This window comes from Lepidochelys kempii, chromosome 11 (assembly GCF_965140285.1).
Source record: "Lepidochelys kempii isolate rLepKem1 chromosome 11, rLepKem1.hap1, whole genome shotgun sequence".
NCBI lineage: Eukaryota > Metazoa > Chordata > Testudines > Cheloniidae > Lepidochelys > Lepidochelys kempii.
In genome coordinates this window covers 69652253-69671357 of record NC_136390.1, presented here as the reverse complement: position 1 = coordinate 69671357, position 19105 = coordinate 69652253, and the positions used below count along the sequence as shown (strand labels likewise).

At 44.5% G+C, this 19105-nt stretch overlaps 1 protein-coding gene across 8 annotated transcripts in view; it reads left to right on the top strand.

Moving 5' to 3' along the window:
• Positions 1–1707: 1707 nt before the first annotated feature.
• MLPH (melanophilin) overlaps positions 1708–19105 on the top strand; it is an 86519-nt gene continuing 69121 nt past the window's right edge. For all 8 annotated transcript variants that reach the window (XM_073306768.1, XM_073306765.1, XM_073306763.1 and 5 more), the window contains exon 1: positions 1708–1919. The gene's annotated coding sequence lies outside the window, so the exon portion shown is untranslated. The remainder of the gene's footprint in view (positions 1920–19105) is intronic.

The following is a 19105-nucleotide window of genomic DNA, read 5'->3' as shown; positions in this document are numbered from 1 at the left end:
ATGATCCAAGCCTAGTGAAGCCAATAGAAAGATTGCTGTTAATGCAATGGACTTTGAATGAGACCCAAGTCTTCCCCATTAGCCCCATTCTTAAAAAGGAACAGTCATGTGAACAGGGGCAAGATATCCCTCAGCATGCTGCTGGAAAGCAAAGGTTTGTTCATTTTTTTCAGCACACAGATTTTTGTTTACTATCAAGGTGAGGGCTTAACCTAGTGATTAAGTCACTGGGATGGAGCTCCCTTCTCTGCCACTGACTTCCTGTGTGACCTTGGGCAAGTCACTTGAGTTCTCTGTGCCTCTGTTCCTCCATTGTAAAATGGAAATACTTGTCTGCCTAGCCCGCAATCCTGCAGTCAGGTCTGGGTAGGCACACCCCTGCCGCCAGACCACTCCTCTGGGGAAACTGAGGCAGTGAGACTAACTGACTTGCCTGTGGCCACACACAAGTCACCAGACTGGAATTTGGGATTGCCTGACTCCAAATTGTGCTTGCTCCACCAGACTATGTTGCCTCTCAGAGTTCTTGGGAGTGGAATTTGCTCCAAGCCACGTTCCCTTTTCTTGAAAAGCCATTGATCATGTGTATCGTCATCTACAGATGTTGTTTATATTTTCCTAAATCTAATGGTATTATGACCTATGCTAGAAGGGAAGGATCTATGCTCGGGAGAACAAATGGCTTGCTGTACTGTCTGGTAGCAGGCAATGTGAAAACTTCCTCACCCAGCTTGCTCCGTAGAACCAGTATGATTTGTGATGGTCACTGCCAGTTGTGTGCGGAAGCTGTCTTGCGGAGAGGTGTCCTGAGCATCTCTAGTTGAGACCACCAAACTCATACTGCCTGGTCTGATCACCACTGGATGTCAACCCAGTCTCAAGAAACAAAACCCTGAGTGTGTTAACCTACTTGCATCGTCATGGCCCCAGTTTTAATGATGATTTAGTATGAACTCATGCCACAAAAATAAAATCAATAAGCAAATGGAAATACATAGGATCACCCCCTATGTCACCACATCTCATCCAATATTGATTTCAGCATCTGAAAGTCTCCATTAATTATCATGCACCAGTAGGCAAAATATCACATGCTGCAGACACGACTCTATTCAACGGTTCCCAAACTTTGATCAAATTTAGTTTTAAAAAATGCATCCGTTCTGGAGACAGAACTAACCCATGCTTATTTCTCTTGCAATAAGCCCCAGCATGATGCAGATAACACAACACAGTCACTTTAACTTGATTTTTTTCCTCCAAAGCCTAATGAACTTGGATTTTCTGTGTGTGAGTGATGCTGGGTTTTTGGTTTGGTTTCTCTGATTTGTTTTTTGGCCTGGTTGTTGTTGTTGTTTTGTATGTTCCTTTATATTTTTGTTCTGTTATGCAATCACCTGCTTTCAAGTCACAAGATTTCCAAGACTGAAAACCCTGGGTCTTTTCTCAGCTCGTTAAAAATTGGCAAATATTTCCCATTTCCTTGGGGGGGGGGGTATTTTATTTTCTGCAAAGGCATTCCAAGTTTGCCAATAGGAAGAGTGTCTGTTAGTTGAAGTGCCTGGGCCAAATTCCTCTCTGGTGTAACCCCACCGGCTTCGACAGAGTTACACTGGGGTTGCATTTGGCCCCCTATTTCCTGTCTATTCCCCTGACGCTTTACTGCAATCTCCGAAGAGTAGCTCCTCTGGTTTGCTCGGAGGAAGTTGACTCTGAAGCTCTAATCGCCCCCATGTGATCGCTGTGCGCCGATTAGGTGGTTTGTTCTGCCCAGCCCCAGGGCAGAGGATGGGAGCCCAGCACTGGGAGCATGTGACAAAAACATAGTTTTACTCCACCCCCTGGACTGGATTGCAGCTGAGCCAGACAGGGAGAGAGGGAGACAGATCAAAGCAACATCGGCTGCCGCCCTTCACAAGGTAAAGTGCAACTTCACCTTCTAATGATCAGTTCTGGGGGCTTTAAACAAGGGATCTGATCGGAAAGGGACTGGGGGTGCCTATTTGCTAATCAGTAAGTTTCTTAAACTGAGAGTTTCCCTGCCCTGTTGCAATCACCAGCCCTGCCCTGAGGCTGCACTTGATATGGAAAATGAAGGATGTTGCCAGCAGCCCAGGTAAGAAAGATGACTGGACAGAGGAGGGAGAGAAATACCTGTTTTATTTTGAGGGGTGGTGCTCAAAGCAGGTCAGCTTCCAGAAAGAAGGAGAGCTACATTCTGGATTAACCTGTAAAGCAGAGAGTCTAAACTGTGTCCAGAAGTACAGCCCAGCTATTGCAGCTCTGCCTTGAAAGAATGTCCCTCGAAGTCCTATGCTAGTTTAATCAGCAGGAAAGAACAGTGGAAACTGGTGTATGCTCCCCTGACATTGAACGCCCTTCGAGCCGGCCTCGGAAATTATGTCGCTCTTCAATGTTATGGCAGATACCTAGCCTGAGGCTGCAAAATGCCAATGTAAAGTGCGTTCATTAAATTTCACATGCGCTCCATGTCATTTGCATGGTTGGAGGCGCCCTTCTTTAGCTGAACTTTCAGAAGAGCATGCCTTGGGGAACAGGGCAGTTTCCTCTGACTCTGAATTTCCAGGCTCCCCTGGGTTTAAGACATAGCCTTCCTTACCTATAAATTGAAGAATTGTCCACATACTGGATCGCCTGTCGATTTCAGCTGCAGCTGTGTGGGTAAATCTAGTGCAGTCCCTGAAAATGTAAGGACCATTTGTGTGAGTGTGGTAATTTCATTTGCAATGCAGTATTAGTAATAGATCTTCATGGAAGCCTATAAACCACTCCAAGAATCTAGAATATATCTAGAATCCATGCAAGATGTAATCCTGCCTACTTTTTGCCTCCACACTCCTGTTGACTTTAATAGAGCCACAAGGTGTAAATGGGGTAGAGGATCATGCCCCAAGGGGTTAATTTTCAGCATCATGTAAGCAGAATAAATGGGGCAACTCCCATTATTGTTAACAGAGAGGCTATCTAATCTGCCCCGTGTAGGGCTGACTCCTATACAACCACGGTGGCAGTAGGAAGTAACTTTGTTTTAAGACTCTCAATATCTTAGAAAGAACAGGAGGACTTGTGGCACCTTAGAGACTAACAAATTTATCTGAGCGTAAGCTTTCGTGGGCTACAGCCCATTCCATCGGATGCATGCAGTGGAAAATACAATAGGACGATTTTATAGACACAGAGAACATGAAACAATGGGTGTTACCATACAGACTATAACGAGAGTGATCAGTTAAGGTGAGCTAACTGAGGAACAGTAGGGGGGGAATAAACATGGGAAATAGTTTTACTTTGTGTAATGACCCATCCACTCTCAGTCTTTATTCAAGCCTAAGCCCCTCTGCCATGTACATTGGCCAAACCAGACAGTCTCTACGTAAAAGAATAAATGGACACAAATCAGACGTCAAGAATTATAACATTCAAAAACCAGTCGGAGAACACTTCAATCTCTCTGGTCACTCGATTACAGACCTAAAAGTCGCAATATTACAACAAAAAAACTTCAAAAACAGACTTCAGCCAGAGACTGCTGAATTGGAATTAATTTGCAAACTTAGGCTTGAATAGAGACTGGGAGTGGATGGGTCATTACACAAAGTAAAACTATTTCTCCATGTTTATTCTCCCCCTCCCCACACTGTTCCTCAGACGTTCTTGTCAACTGCTGGAAATGGCCCACCTTGATTATCACTACAAAAGGTTTTTTTTCTCTCCTGCTGGTAATAGCTCACCTTACCTGATCACTCTCCTTACAGTGTGTATGGTAACACCCATTGTTTCATGTTCTCTGTGTCCTACTGCATTTTTCACTGCATGCATCTAATGAAGTGGGGGGAGGGATAGCTCATTGGTTTGAGCATTGGTCTGCTAAACTGAAGGTTGGGAGCTCAATCCTTGAGGGGGCCTTTTAGAGATATGGGGCAAAAATTGGGGATTGGTCCTGCTTTGAGCAGGAGGTTGGACTAGATGACTTCCTGAGGTCCCTTCCAACCCTGATATTCTAAGTGGGCTGTAGCCCACAAAAGCTTATGCTCAAATAAATTTGTTAGTCTTGAAGGTGCCACAAGTACGCCTGTTCTTTTTGCGGATACAGACTAACACAGCTGCTACTCTGAAACCTGTCAATATCTTAGGTTTTATCATTTCAAACAAAACCTACTCCTGGCCCTCGTGTAGGGGGAGGTTAGTTTCATTTTTGGAGATCAAAAATTGTTGAATTTAATGGATCCTGGCAGGTGCGGGGTGCCCACAATCCTCCTGTCTTCCATGGCAATTGAGGGCACTTACAAGGCACCTCGCACCATGCCAGACTGGGCCCTTCCTTTACTTTCTATCTGTCTTTTGCTACTGAGTCTTTAAATGGAGAACCATTCCCAACATCCAGCTCGGGAACAATGATGTTGCTTCCAAGCACTGATATTTTTATTGACCCTGTGGCTCTTAAATACAGTATGCCACCGAGTGCTAATGCTTTGCAAATATTAACACATTCCTAAAGGGGAGGGCGTGGATGTGGGGGAAGAGGGTGTGTGAGAGAGTAGATGTCATTAAAAATAGTTCTGAGTACGTATTTATGATGTCCACTTGACACCCTGCCAGTGTCCTGTGATTTCCAGAGAACAATTCTTCTACCTCAAAAGTCTTTTAAAGAACAACGAAGGTCTGAAGCCACTTTGCCTGTGCCGTGTCTTCCTCCTTCACTTTCTATCCCCCCCTCAGTTATTCCGCCCCACCCCCGTTTATAATTTTATAAATTCATGTACAGTTAAGAAGAACTATTACCTGGAAATTATGTTCCGTGAACCTTGTTCATTATATACTTTTTAAAACAACTCTTTACATTATTCTCCCCAAATTATAAAAGGCCCCTCTCCTCAGCAAGGCTTATGAAAACAAAACAATTGTGGCGTTTTCAGGCCTTCTATTTTAAAGCTGTGCTGAGCCAAAAAGGTACACTTACAGCTCAGATTTCAAACCACCAGCTTCTGGAATAAAATGTCAAAACATGGAGTTATTCCAGAAGAGCTAGTTCACTTTAAATGTATACCCGACCTTATTCTGGAATAACTTTCATGTATGAACAAGCCCATGTGTTTGAGTTTTAAACCCTGTATAGCTGATTTTATCATGGAAATGCTAACAGACATTACAGTATATGTTCAGCTATTACCATAGAACAACACTACGATATTCTAGAGTTTTAATGATTCAAAACACTGCACTTTTACAGTAATGCTGCTTACTCTTCTTTCTTTCTTTTTTTTTTTTAAATTAATCATTAGGTACAATAAACATTCGTTTCTTCTCTTAGGGGAGACATGTTGGAAAAGCTTTTGTTTCACTCAAACCAACTTTAATTCACTGATATTAGGCTTTCCTTGATTAGACCTGCTTCTTCCAGAAACCGTTGGACTGTCTCCCAAAGAGGTTTCATTTCCAGAATTGCTGACCTCCAACATTGAAGTTAATGGGAGCTCGGCACTTCCGAGAACCGGGCACCTATTATCATTGTGCGAGTCTAATCTTAATGCACGTATTCCAGAAGACTTGAGTACATAACTGAATTAGTTACTGTACGTTAGATCAAAGACGAGCATGTGAGTAGCACACAGACAGCTGATGAGTTGAAGTATTTATCTTAACACCTGTGTATTGATTTCCTTAACATAATCGGAGGTTAGAAATTAAGCGTTCTTTAGACGCTATATCGCTGCATCTTCCAAAGCCCAAATGTAGGATGTAATGTGTGTCAAAGACAAAAATGAAGGCTATAAAAAAATTGCCATGTGGGACGTTTAACAAGTCTGAGGGGATTCCTCCCTTTAGTGTAGATAACTCTTTCTGCAGGCTCAGCTTCATAGGTCTTTATTTCTGATACAAATAATTTTCAGTAATTTAAGCAAGAGGACACCAAAATTGTGTGAAACAGAAGTAAGTTGGGCCCTAACATGAGTGATGCCTCCTGAAAGGAAATACATTTGAGAGGTGCACTAACCATGAGAATTTCTGGCCAAAATATCTCATGCATCTAAGATCCAATGCTCATTTCCTTAAAGGGACATTGTCAGGTTAAAAAAAAAATTAAATTATACCCGTGCTGCTAATAATATTTTAGGATGCAAATTGAGGATAGAATTTAAGCACATGCTTAACTTTAAGCACATGCTTATGTGCTGTCCTGGATAGGAATGCTTTCCTGAATCAGGACCTAAGTTATTAAAGGGAGTGATTTTTTTAAATCAAATTCACTGTCCACTACTTTAAAATATTAGAATTTACTTCTTTCATTTCTCTCAACTGATACAACAGGGGGAAAGTGGTGAGGCAATTTCACACATCCCAGCCCCTATTGTCCGTTCCCTTTTGTTGTGGAGTTTAGGGTTGCCAATGCTGCAGGGAAGCGATTGAACACAAACTGGTTTAATGGAAATGATTTAAAAACCGATACATTAAAAATCACAGGGTTGAAAGGGACCTCAGGAGGTCATATGGTCCAACCCCCTGCTCAAAGCAGGACCGATCCCCAATTTTTGCCCCAGATCTGGGTTTAGCAGGCCAATGCTCAAACTATGGAGCTATCCCTCCCTCCTGGTATGAAAATCAGTATGAATGGAAATATTTTCTTTTTAAAAAGAAGCTTAATTCATTTGTACCCTTTTGATCAGGGCTATGGTTTTCTATAGCTGAAGATTTTCTTTTCTAGCCGTAAATAGCTTTTCCGTAAACACAGTCACTGTTGGCCTCAACTTGGGCAAACCTCCGTCTATCCAAGATATGTGTATGGCCCCCGTTATTGTAGCATCTGAGTGCCTTGCCGTCTTTAACATATTCACCCTCACAACACCCCTGTGAGGTCGGAAAGGGTTGTCCCTCCTTTACCGATGGGGAATTAGAGCACAGAGGGTATGTTTACCCAGCCCGCGGTAGTGGCGGGACTCCCAGCTGGGTCAGCAGACTCAGGCTCACAGGGCTGGCGCTAAACTAACCGTGTAGATAGCACTTTGAAGCTGTGCTTTGGCCACTTCCCTCCCCAAGCTTCAGAGACCCCCGAACTCCAGTCCGAGCTGCAGCATCTGTTTTTAGTGCCTCAGCACGAGCCTGAGTCTGTTGGCCCGGCTGCCTCTGAGAAGGGGGGGCTGACACAACCTGCGCACCCCCGTACTGTCGGTGCTTGAAAGTAAATCCACATATTAAAGCAGGTTAGCCTATTGTTATTTCACATGCCGCCTTCGGGGCCGATCCGAGGCTAGTGTAAATCCCTCACAGTGCCGGGTAGCAAAGACATTGCTCTAGTGAAAATCAAATCCACAAGCTATGATGCACCAGTGGGAGCAGAGGCTCCTTGAGCCCCCACTGAGAGTTTTTGTCTCACCCCACCCTGCAGATTCCCCCAGGACACAGTTATGTCGTGGTGGGGGCAGAACTCGTCCCCAGAAGGATTACACGGTCTTGCTTGCGGAGCTAGAAGGCAGCACAACCCGCGGACCAACATTCTGTGACAAGGAATGTGTCCTTTCCTCGAGCTGGTTGAAGTAGCAAGAGGAAAGAAGCAACCAAAATGTATCTTATTAAACTCTGGTGGCTTAATTACAGCTGCCCAGGTCTTCCTCTTAGAATCACAGACTATCAGGGTTGGAAGGGACCTCAGGAGGTCATCTAGTACAACCCCCTGCTCAGAGCAGGACCAATCCCCAATTTTTGCCCCAGATCCCTAAATGGACCCCTCAAGGATTGAACTCACAACCCTGGGTTTAAGTAGGCCAATGCTCAAACCACTGTGCTATCCCCCCCCTCCCATGTTTGCTCCACTCTTCAGGGTCTTTGCCCCAAGAATAGATGTTTTCTTGTCTGTGTGCAGGGTACAAGGCTCAGCTATGAGTGGTAAGGCTGCATGCACGTGGTCTGGCAACAAACTTCCTCTAATTTCACTAAGTGCCCTCTGATCTTGTGTCATGGGGCATACATCCTGGAGGTGGATTAATCCCTTCTAACTCCTTCGCTCTGGCCACAGTCTGTATCATAAATGTCTGAAAAGGGGAAAAGCCAACTGAATTCTTGCTTTGTTTCCTTATAGGGATCATGAAGTGTAAAACTGATCCTTCATGACACCCAGACCCAGGTTCTTCACTCTAGTGTCTTCCACAGATGGAATCAGTCTGTTCTCTCCTCTCCCAGCTAGTATGTGAGGCTTCCAAATACAGCATGATCAGCTTTGAGGCCTGAATCTCCTCTCACTTACACCTGATTTACACCAGTTTAACTCCATTGAGTTCAGTGGATTTTCCTGATTTTCACCTGTGCACACTTGAGGAGAATCTGGCCCTTTCCCCTGTTGCATTAGGGGATTTTGGAACATTGTTAGTGTTAAGAGTCAGCTCCTTGGGGAACCATAGCTTCACTCCTAATTCATCAGTTCTGTTTTTATGGTGGTGAACATAAACCTTCTGAATTTGAACCCAGTGTAAACCAATGCAGTGATAACTACCTGAGTCTGCAGACAACCTGAAACGATTGCTCCAGTGTGTGAGCTGCCTCATATATCTCAGCAGAGCATTAAATCTGAGAACTAAACCTGACCATTTAAATGTTAATATAGTTAACTATGACCCTGCTGGGTCACTTCAGCAGAAATATCCAGCTAATGTCCTTCCTCTACAATCCCAAGCTACCTCGCACATCTGCAAGTGCTGGAGGAACCAACTAGGGGCCGTGCTCCTCTTGACCTGATGCTCACAAACAGGGAAGAATTGGTAGGGGAAGTATAAATGGGTGGCAACCTGAGCAGCAGTGACCATGAGATGATTGAGTTCAGGATCCTGACAAAAGGAAGAAAGGAGAGCAGCAGAATACGGACCCCGGACTACAGAAAAGCAGACTTTGACTCCCACGGGGAACTGATGGGCAGGATCCCCTGGGAGGCTAATATGAGGGGGAAAGGAGTCCAGGAGAGCTATATTTTAAAGAAGCCTTATTGAGGGCACAGGAACAAACCATCCCGATGTGCAGAAAGAATAGCAAATATGGCAGGCGACCAGCTTGGCTTAACAGAGAAATCTTTGGTGAGCTTAAACACAAAAAGGAAGCTTACAAGAAGTGGAAACTTGGACAGATGACTAGGGAGGAGTATAAAAATATTGCTCAAGCATGCAGGGCTGTAATCAGGAAGGCCAAAACACAATTGGAGTTGCAGTTAGCAAGGGATGTGAAGGGTAACAAGAAGGTTTTCTACAGGTATGTTAGCAACAAGAAGAAGGTCAGGGAAAGTGTGGGACCCTTACTGAATGGGGGAGGCAACCTAGTGACAGAGGATGTGGAAAAAGCTGATGTACTCAATGCCTTTTTTGCCTCAGTCTTCACAGACAAGGTCAGTTCCCAGACTGCTGCACTGGGCTGCACAGTATGGGGAGGCGGTGAGCAGCCCTCAGAGGTGAAAGAACAGGTTAAGGACTGTTTAGAAAAGCTGGACATGTGCAAGTCCATGGGGCTGGACGCAATGCATCCAAGGGTGCTGAGGGAGTTGGGTGATGTGATTGCAGAGCCATTGGCCGTTATCTTTGAAAACTTGTGGATTGAGGGAGGTCTTGGACAATTGGAAAAAGGAAAATATAGTGCCCATCTTTAAAAAAGGGAAGAAGAAGAATCCAGGGAACTACAGACTGGTCAACCTCACCTCAGTCCCTGGAAAAAATCATGGAGCACTTCCTCAAGGAATCCATTTTGAAGCACTTGGAGGAGAAGAAGGTGATCAGGAACAGTCAGCATGAATTCAACAAGGGCAAGTCATGCCTTACCAACCTGATTGCCTTCTATGATGAGATAACTGGCTCTGTGGATATGGGGAAAGTGGTGGACATGATACATCTTGATGTTAGCAAAGCTTTTGATACAGTCTTCCACAGTATTCTTGCCATCAAGTTAAAAAAGTATGGATTGGATGAATGGACTATAAGGTGGATAGAAAGCTGGCTAGATCGTTGGGCTCAATGGGTCGTGATCAACGGCTTGATGTCTAGTTGGCAACCAGTATCAAGCGGAGTGCCCCATGGGTCGGTCCTGGGACCGGTTTTGTTCAACTTCTTCGTTAATGATCTGGATGATGGGATAGATTGCACCCTCAGCAAGTTCGCAGATGACACTAAGCTGTGGGGAGAGGATAGGGATAGGGTCCAGAGTGACCTAGACAAATTGGAGGATTGGGCCAAATGAAATCTGATGAGGTTCAACAAGGACAAGTGCAGAGTCCTGCACTTAGGAAGGAAGAATCCCATGCACCGCTATAGCCTGGGGACCGACAGGCTAAGCAGCAGTTCTGCAGAAAAGGACCTGTGGATTACAGTGGATGAAAAGCTGGATATGAGTCAGCAATGTGCCTTTGTTGCCTAGAAGGCTAATGGCATTTTGGGCTGGATAAGTAGGAGCATTGCCAGCATATCAAGAGACATGATTATTCCCCTCTATTCGGCATTGGTGAGGCCACATCTGGAGTACTGCGTCCAGTTTTGGGCCTCCCACTGCAGAAAGGATGTGGACAAATTGAAGAGAGTCCAGCGGAAGGCAATGAAAATGATTAGGGGGCGCATGACTTATGAGGAGAGGCTGAGGGAGCTGGGCTTATTTAGTCTTCAGAAGAGAAGAGTGAGGGGGGGATTTGATAGCAGCCTTCAAGTACCTGAAGGGCGGTTCCAAAGAGGATGGAGCTAGGCTGTTCTCAGTGATGGCAGATGACAGAACAAGGAGTAATGGTCTCAAGTTGTAGTGAGGGAGGTCTAGATTGGATATTAGGGGAAACTATTTCAGTAGGAGGGTGGTGAAGCACTGGAATGGGTTATCTAGGGAGGTGGTGGAATCTCCATCCTTAGAGGTTTTTAAGGCCCAGCTTGACAGAGGCCTGGCTGGGATGATTTAGTTGGGGTTGGTCCTGCTTTAAGCAGGGGGTTGGACTAGATGACTTCCTGAGGTCTCTTCCAACCTTAATCTTCTATGATTCTTAGTTATTAAAAATCCCAAGGGCTTCCTCCTTAGCTCCTGAAACATCTAGATTCCCCCATGACAATTTCTACAGTACAGTTATCCTTAGAAAAACCTGCAGCATGTTGAAATCCTGAAAATGTGGGCCCAGCACAAATGGAATTAATAGCAAAAGAAATAACACTGGGACTACCATAATGAACATGTTATCAATTGTCACAGCTCATTTAAATGCAAACGAGTTGAATTAAGCTGCCACAAAGTTTCCAGTTTATGATATCACAGAGCCACTGTGGTTGTACCGTAGACTATTTGAGTAGAAGTAGGATTGATGGGATGAAACTAAGACGTTATGGCTGAATATCTGGGAATGCTTCTGCCAGTGAGATGTCTGAGGCTGTGGAATAGTCTCTGAAGGCCAAATGACTCCTTAGCCTAATGGCTGCTTGGCTCTCTGGTGCAATCGATTTGTAAAGCATTGGGAATGTGCAGTAGGAATCACTCCTGCACTGGCAGTAGGGAAAAGGCCTGGGTAATTTACTAATAGGTCCCATCTCTGGCTTCTGTGATTCTATGAAATGCTTTTACTCTAGACTCCACACAATAGCATTTCATGCCCAAGGCTTGTTGGACTAAATTCATCCCTGGTGTAACTCCACTAAGTCAGTATCGTTAAAATCTGTGATGAATTTCCTGTTGATTCTCAGCCATGTCTCCTGGAATGTGGCTGGCATTCATGCATTGTTCCCACAGGCCAATTTAAGCCAAGCCATTCAATTCATTGTGTTCCTATCCATTACTGCTTAGCTGTAATAGGAATATTTAAGTCATTAAACACCTGTGCATGCTGTATGCTTGAAGTCATGTCAGATAGGAAAGGAATTGACTTGTGTTTGTTTAGTTACTGTTTACTTTGCACGTTTCCATTAATTTTTATTGGTTTACAGTGCAGCTGGCTTCGCTGGGTATTAAACATCTGCACAGAGGCAGGTACAATAGCGTCTTGTTTCTGTATATTTTCATGAATTCGATTTAACCCATTCAAACAGTACCAGAAAACAAAAGCAAGTGTACCTCTTTTCTAAAAAAAAACGAGGAGTCCTTGTGGCACCTTAGAGACTAACAAATTTATTTGGGCATAAGCTTTCGTGGGCTAGAACCCACTTCATTCTAGCCCACGAAAACTTATGCCCAAATAAATTTGTTAGTCTCTGAGGTGCCACAAGGACTCCTTGGGTTTTTTTGCTGATACAGACTAACACGGCTACCACTGAAATCTTTTTACTAATGTAATTCCTGAGACAGTACATCAGATTTACACTGTTTATAACAGAGATCAAAATTTAACTCCCCTGAGGCATGGTCAAGCTCGGTTTCTCAAGGAAAAAGTCCTGTCCTCCTGACATAGGGCCAGATTCTACTATCCTTTCTCACACCTTTACTCCAGGGTTGCTCCCACAGATTTCAGTGGGACAGCTACCTCTGGAGTAAGCCACTACTCAACATGAGGAAAGGGATGGGACTCTGCCCCTTGATTCTCAAACTGAAAAACATTGTAAGTGTATTGCTAAGGGTCAGATTGTTCTCCCATTGAGTAGCATCTGACTCCTGTTGAAGCCAGTGGAACTTCATGTGAGTAGAATCTGGTCCTAGTTAAAGACACACCAAAAGCAGAGTAAGAATGTCTGAATCTTGCTCACACTCGTTTAAAAAATGGTATGTGAATAATAAATACATGGCATAGCATCACTGCATCAATCAGCAGCAATGCTCCTGTGATTTTAGCATTATTGTCATATAAGAATTCCTAAAACCGGCGGGCTTGTATTTTGGCATCAGTCAGTTGCTCTGATATCGAGCCGATTAGAACATCACTGAGAGCTCACACGTAGAAGTAGAGGGCTGCAAGCTGGTCTACCCTCGCTGCGTGTCGTAGTACGGAAGGGAGACAGCAGCCAGGCACAGCTTTGAGTCCATCCACCTCATCCCCAGTGCAGCAGCCAGCACAGCCATGCCTACACGGAGAGGGAAGGAAGCTGCACCAGGTAGAGGCCTGTCATGCATAGTTTAGGGGGGAGGGGTAGCTCAGTGGTTTGAGCATTGGCCTGCTAAACCCAGGGTTGTGAGTTCAATCCTTGAGGGGGCCATTTAGGGATCTGGGGCAAAAATTGGGGATTGGCCCTGGTTTGAGCAGGGGGTTGGACTAGATGATCTCCTGAGGTCCCTTCCAACCCTGATATTCTATGTACTTCTCCTATGAAGCAAGGGAGAATCATGACTGAGTCAGAGTTTGGGTCCTAGTCCCCCCTTGGGGCAGTGCAACAATGCACAACTTTTCCTTCAAAGCTAGCGGTAAAGCTACAATGTAGCCCCTTAAAGAGAGTAGCAGGATTTTATAACGGTTGGGATTTAAAGGAGGAGGAAGGAGACTAAGAATAATCTCACTAGTTTCCAATCTAGGCTGTGTCTATCTAGTATGGGATAACATGATTTTGGCAATTAATTGAACTTTAAATATTCATGGTAAATAGGCCCAATGGCCTGTGATGGGATGTTAGATGGGGTGGGATCTGAGTTACTACAGAGAATTCTTTCCTGGGTGTCTGGCTGGTGAATCTTGCCCACATGCTCAGGGTTCAGTTGATCGCCATATTTGGGGTCGGGAAGGAATTTTCCTCAAGGGCAGATTGGAAGAGGTCCTGGAGCTTTTTCGCCTTCTTCTGTAGCATGGGGCACGGCACACTTGCTGGAGGATTCTCTGCTCCTTGAAGTCTTTAAACCACGATGTGAGGACTTCAATAGCTCAGACATAGGTGAGAGGTTTTTCTCAGGAGTGGGTGGGTGAGATTCTGTGGCCTGCGTTGTGCAGGAGGTCAGACTAGATGATCATAATGGTCCCTTCTGACCTAAATATCTATGAATCTATACCCATGATCCATCTTAATGTCCACTGTCAATCATACACACTGCTGTCAAATCTGGAACACACGCCTTTACAAATTACAGCCTACACTGTGAGTGTTAGCGGATTGTCAGTTCCCAGTAGGAACTGCTAAACAAAGCTTCCTTTTCTAATTTCCAGGGGCTGTCAATTTCTAACCCTCATTAATGTCCTGGTGATGTTTGCTCCAGCAATTAATAAAAGACTAATGAGAGCCCTTTTTCCTTAGCCTAAAGTTATAACTGTGATAAGGTTTGCCTTAAACTCTATCCAAAATGAGATTGGACCATTAAATAAAAGTTGCAAATAGCAATATATAAAACCATAGGATGCCTGGTGTATATCCAGTTTGCAGGTAGAGCTGTTTGAACTTGTTTTCTCCCAGTGCCCTGTGTACTGAATGTCATTGCAATGTTCTGAAGGGATGCAAAGTGCAAACGATAGGAGCGCTGTAGAAAACTACAAACGGGTGAAGGGGAAAAATGGGATTATAGACCTGAGAAATCTTGTGACCGTTCCAAAGAGCGAACAAGAGCCAGTGAACTTGCCTTTGACGTGAGTGGAGGCTTCCTCGGGGTTGGCAGGCAGGGCTTTCTGCCTGCCGTGTTTGGATACAGTGTAATCTCTTCACCCTGCAGTGAATTGGATCCTTTGTGTTCGTTTTGCTTGCCTTCTTTCAGCTCAGAGAAGGGCGTGAGCTGCAAAACTCAGATCTCAATTTCAGCACCACCAGGACCTCTTGCTTCTCCCTGGCCACTTGCAGGGATTTGCCACGGTTCTGAGTGCATAGGCCATTAGGGAGTCTTGCACTCTGATGGCCTGGTGAGGAAACACAGATTTACAGCACCAGGTTCACAGCTGGTATAAATCAGCAGAGCTCTGTCCAAATCCATGGAATTGCACTGATTTACACCAGCTGAAGATCTGGCCCATAATATCAAAAAGAGTAGCTGAGGATACACTGAGAGACACCAGATTTTTTAATTAACCTTGGCGACTTGATTTTCAGAAAGTCAAGTCTGGGAAAATGTGCACGATAGAGTTGAGCAAATAATTGATTTTTTCAGTTCAAGGACCAAATCAAACTATCTTTAAAAAAAAAAAATTTGTTCAGTTTGAACCAAAAGTGAATTATTTTGGTTTTTCTCACCAGAACGGAAAAACTGGGGGGGAAATTGTTTGTGGTTGAACAAAATGTTTTGTTTGACCCTGTGACAGGGTGTACCAGGGCCTTTGAGGCGCCCTGCTGGAGGCCCTGTGGTCCTACCACACCCTGCCCCAGAAAAGAAGCAGTGAAAGTGAGTCCTCCAGGCCTGCCTAGAAAGGCTGCAGGGAAGCAGCCAATCAGAGCCCATCAGGCTCTATTAAAAGATGCTGCAGGGGCTGAGCAGGTCAGTTGCTGGCTGGGACCAGAAGGGGGAAGAAGGACTGGAAGGCCGTGAAACTCCACAGGTAACGAGATCTGGAAGAGACCCTGCTCGAGCATGGACCAGAGAACCCTGAGGTAAGGGTGAAGAGCAAGGGGGTCTGTGGGAAGTTGCCCAGTGAATAGCAGCAGCAACTATTAAAGGGAGCAGCACGTGGTGGCTATTTGAGGGTTCTGTGGGTTGGGACCCAGAGTAGTGGGTGGGTCCCAGTCCCAACACTGGAAAAGTGGCCAAAGCCCCAAGAAGGGGACACGTTTAATTTAGAAGCCCAAGCACAGGGCTAGAATTTAAAGGCAAAGAAAGCCCTGGGTCACTGCTCTGTACCCTGGCAGGGACAGACTTAAAGCTAGCCCAGAAAGGACTGAGTACTGAGCCTGGAGACAGGGTTGCAGACATTACCAAGGGCATAGGGAGAGGCCCAGTTGGACCTCTTATCCCGGAAGGGGTTTGTGAGGTCATACACATTGACTGGGTGTGACTTGGCCAGAGGGCTGAGCCACTCAAGACCCACCTGACGAGGGCACCAGCTGACAGGGGACACCCCAAGAAAGAGCAGGTTTGAACCCACCCAAAAGGGGGCGCTCACGAGAGGGAGTGGTTCCTATCACACACCCACAACTATTTTTTCCCTGATTTTTTCATTTTGGGTTATTTTCAAGTATTTCTCTCTCATTTATTGAGAGTTCCGCTAAATTCACTGTTTCAAAATGGAAAAGTTGAAACATTCCATTTGGAACTGGCCAAACCGAATCCTTGCAACTTCTTGAATTTTTTCAGGGTTGTTTTTTTTTTAGCCAAAACTATTCACCAAATTTGACCTGAATTTGCCACTTGTGTTCTGAAAAACTTCACCCAGCTGTAGTGCAAAATGCATGTACACTTATTACTAAGCAGGGGTTCAAGGGCGGATGTGGGGGTGGTGGAATACAGCTAAAAGCAAAGAGGGGCTCCCCCTTTTCTGCCTGGCTTGAGTTAGCAGCGCTCTCACATACCACCTCATCCTTCATTGCTGTCACGATGAGTGCTCTCATTCCTATTTCATTCCTGTTGAACTATCTCTAAGGCTGCTTAAGTGACTACACTGAGGACGTGGAGAACTGAAATCTCCACTGCAATGCATGAGCTTTGCTGGGAGTATGAAGGTGAAGGCAGCTTCATTTAAGCAGCCGCAGTGGTATGTGCTACTTTTTCCACTTGCAAGTCAGGTAATTGCCTCGATAGCCAGCCAGTGATGGCCTGACTTGTGTGCACAAGTGTCTGATTTCTGTGCACCGCTGTGGGAATCTTGTGTGTAAAATAAGCATGCAGTTGCACACCTCGCTTTGTGTGCAGCCTTGGGCTCCCATTCTTCTGAAAATCAAGCTGTCAGTTTAGTTCGAGAAGCCTGTTGGTTCCTGGGCTTGATCTACACAGAAAACTTACACCGCCATACCTATGTCTGTCCAGCGTGAAAAAATCCACACCCCTGCCCGACATAGCTATTAGCTGAGATGGCAAAAAAAAAAGCCTTTTTTAAACTGATCTTACAGTAATGCTGTCATTCTGAAGCCTTTGGGGCCAGATCCTCAGCTGGTGTAAACCAGCTTATCCTTCCAGCTTATCCTACATCGATTTACATGAGATGGAGATTAATTCCCTTTGGCTCATCCATGGTGACCAGATAAGTAAAACATCTGCTGACTCAAGTTAATAAGTTTTGTGCATTTTATTCGGACATATGTAAGAGAGGGAATGGGGAAATCAGCTGATGGTCATATTGATTTCATTTTCTTAAAATAGAAGGTTTGTTTGAGGCTTTCATGCTGATGAATGCTCTTGTGTAAAGCTGCAAAATTCCATGAACAAACGTTAAAAATATCAACTTCAGCTTGTACGTGCTATTCACTGTCAGGCAATAGCTTTCCCATTGGATTTCCGAGAAAGCTGCCGCAACTTTTAAATATGAACCTAACTTACCAGAACTGTATCAAGGAAGATTTTATTTTTTTATTTTTTGGCTCCAGAATTCTAGTTCAAATGTCATTTTCATGTGATGCTGCCCTGTCTGACCTCTCTGCAGGCACATTGCTGACAAAAATGACATTGCTTATGAAAACCGCAATATTGAGGCCCCGCTAATAAGAAGTGTAGGACCAGTGCAGACTGTTAGACCAACTCTGCTGTTGTCTCAGTTCAGCAGACCACCTGAGCGTGTAGGTTTTTTCCATTGAGCATCGATTTTCCAATCAACATCGATTCTAGTGAGTCTACTCCAGTTCTTAAAGTTAAGCCTTGTGCTTACGTTCTTGGCTGAACTGGGGTCCCTTTGAAGTCAATGAGAGTTTTACTGATTTCAGTGGAATGAAAATTGGGCAAATGCTGAATGCTTAGTGTTTGGCTCTTGGGCTTAGTGGTAGCTTCCTTCATAAGCAATCCCATTGATTTCCATGGTAGAAGGCGCCACTCGGTAAGAGGAGGTGGCAGAATCTGACCCTATGATATTGAGACATGTTCACAGTCACTTTCAGACGAGGCTCCACATTGTAAAATAAGGAGTGATCCTCTTCCTGCTGAAGTTAGAAGGGAGCATTGCCATTGACTTGAATAGCAACAAAAGTAAGACCAGGATGTCAAACTTTTCATCACTGTTGTGCAAGCAGTTGGTCATAGATGCCAATTTCAAGCAAAAACATTGCATTCTACTTGATCTCTTGCCCAGTGGGACCAAAAGTTGTGACTGTCTTGTCAACAAAATATTTCCTTCCTTGTATGAGCAGCGTATGTGCTGTTGTGTTTGTGAAGGGCCTGGAAACTGCAAACAGGCATGTAGATACTCAGTACAGTATGAATAGTTAGAATGTTTTTGGTTTTTTGTCTTCTCATTAATGAATTCAGAACAGGAGCAAACCAATGTTTGAGAGGTCCTGGGATAATTGCAACAAAAGCCCTTAGACAGGATCTTGATGTGATGCTAATTGTCATCTATTGACCTGCCGTTTGGATTTATTGGTGCAAAGCCACTCTCAAATCTGCTTACATAATTTGCTGATAAACTCATTGCTCACTTCTGCCAGTTAACTAATTGTTCTTATTAGGCTCACAATGCAGCTGGACAAGCTAGAAATAGATTTATGGCTTCAAAGGAAAGGCATGTGCTCACCTCAGATATTGACTTCTCCTGAAAACACCGTTTCCACACAAAATTCATTTGAATTTGGATTCAGCTCACCTAAAGTCCTTTTCAGGCTCAAATCCGGTGGTGGTTGTTCTATCTGTTGCTCAAAGTGAATTGCTAGACTGAATTACTCTTCCTCTTGCCTGACAGCTAACTAGCTGTGACAAGGAATTTCCAGCCTGGACTGTAGGAGACTATCTGAAATGGAGGTGGCATGGGTAGAACTCATTTTGGGTGGATGGTCTCTGTTGAGAGCATGGTCTCAACAGATAATTCTGCCAGGATTAGAAGTTCTTCGTACCTCTTTAGTGTGTCTTCCTCTTGCCTTAAATACCCAGGGGGAGGGAAGCATATTAAGTAATGTTTTCTCCTACAAAGGAAGAAAATAGATTCCTTTGAATACCCAGAGTATTCAAGGACAGTGCCCCCCACTCGGTGACAGAGAAATGTTTTATTAAGTGAATGAGAAGCAAGGGTGATAATTAGGCCTGTTGTGGCAATCAGATTATTTTAGGTGTTATCCTGCACCCGGTGGCTTGTACTGTGTATTAGGGCTCTTGTTAATAACAAGAGATTTAAACCTTCTGCCTTCAG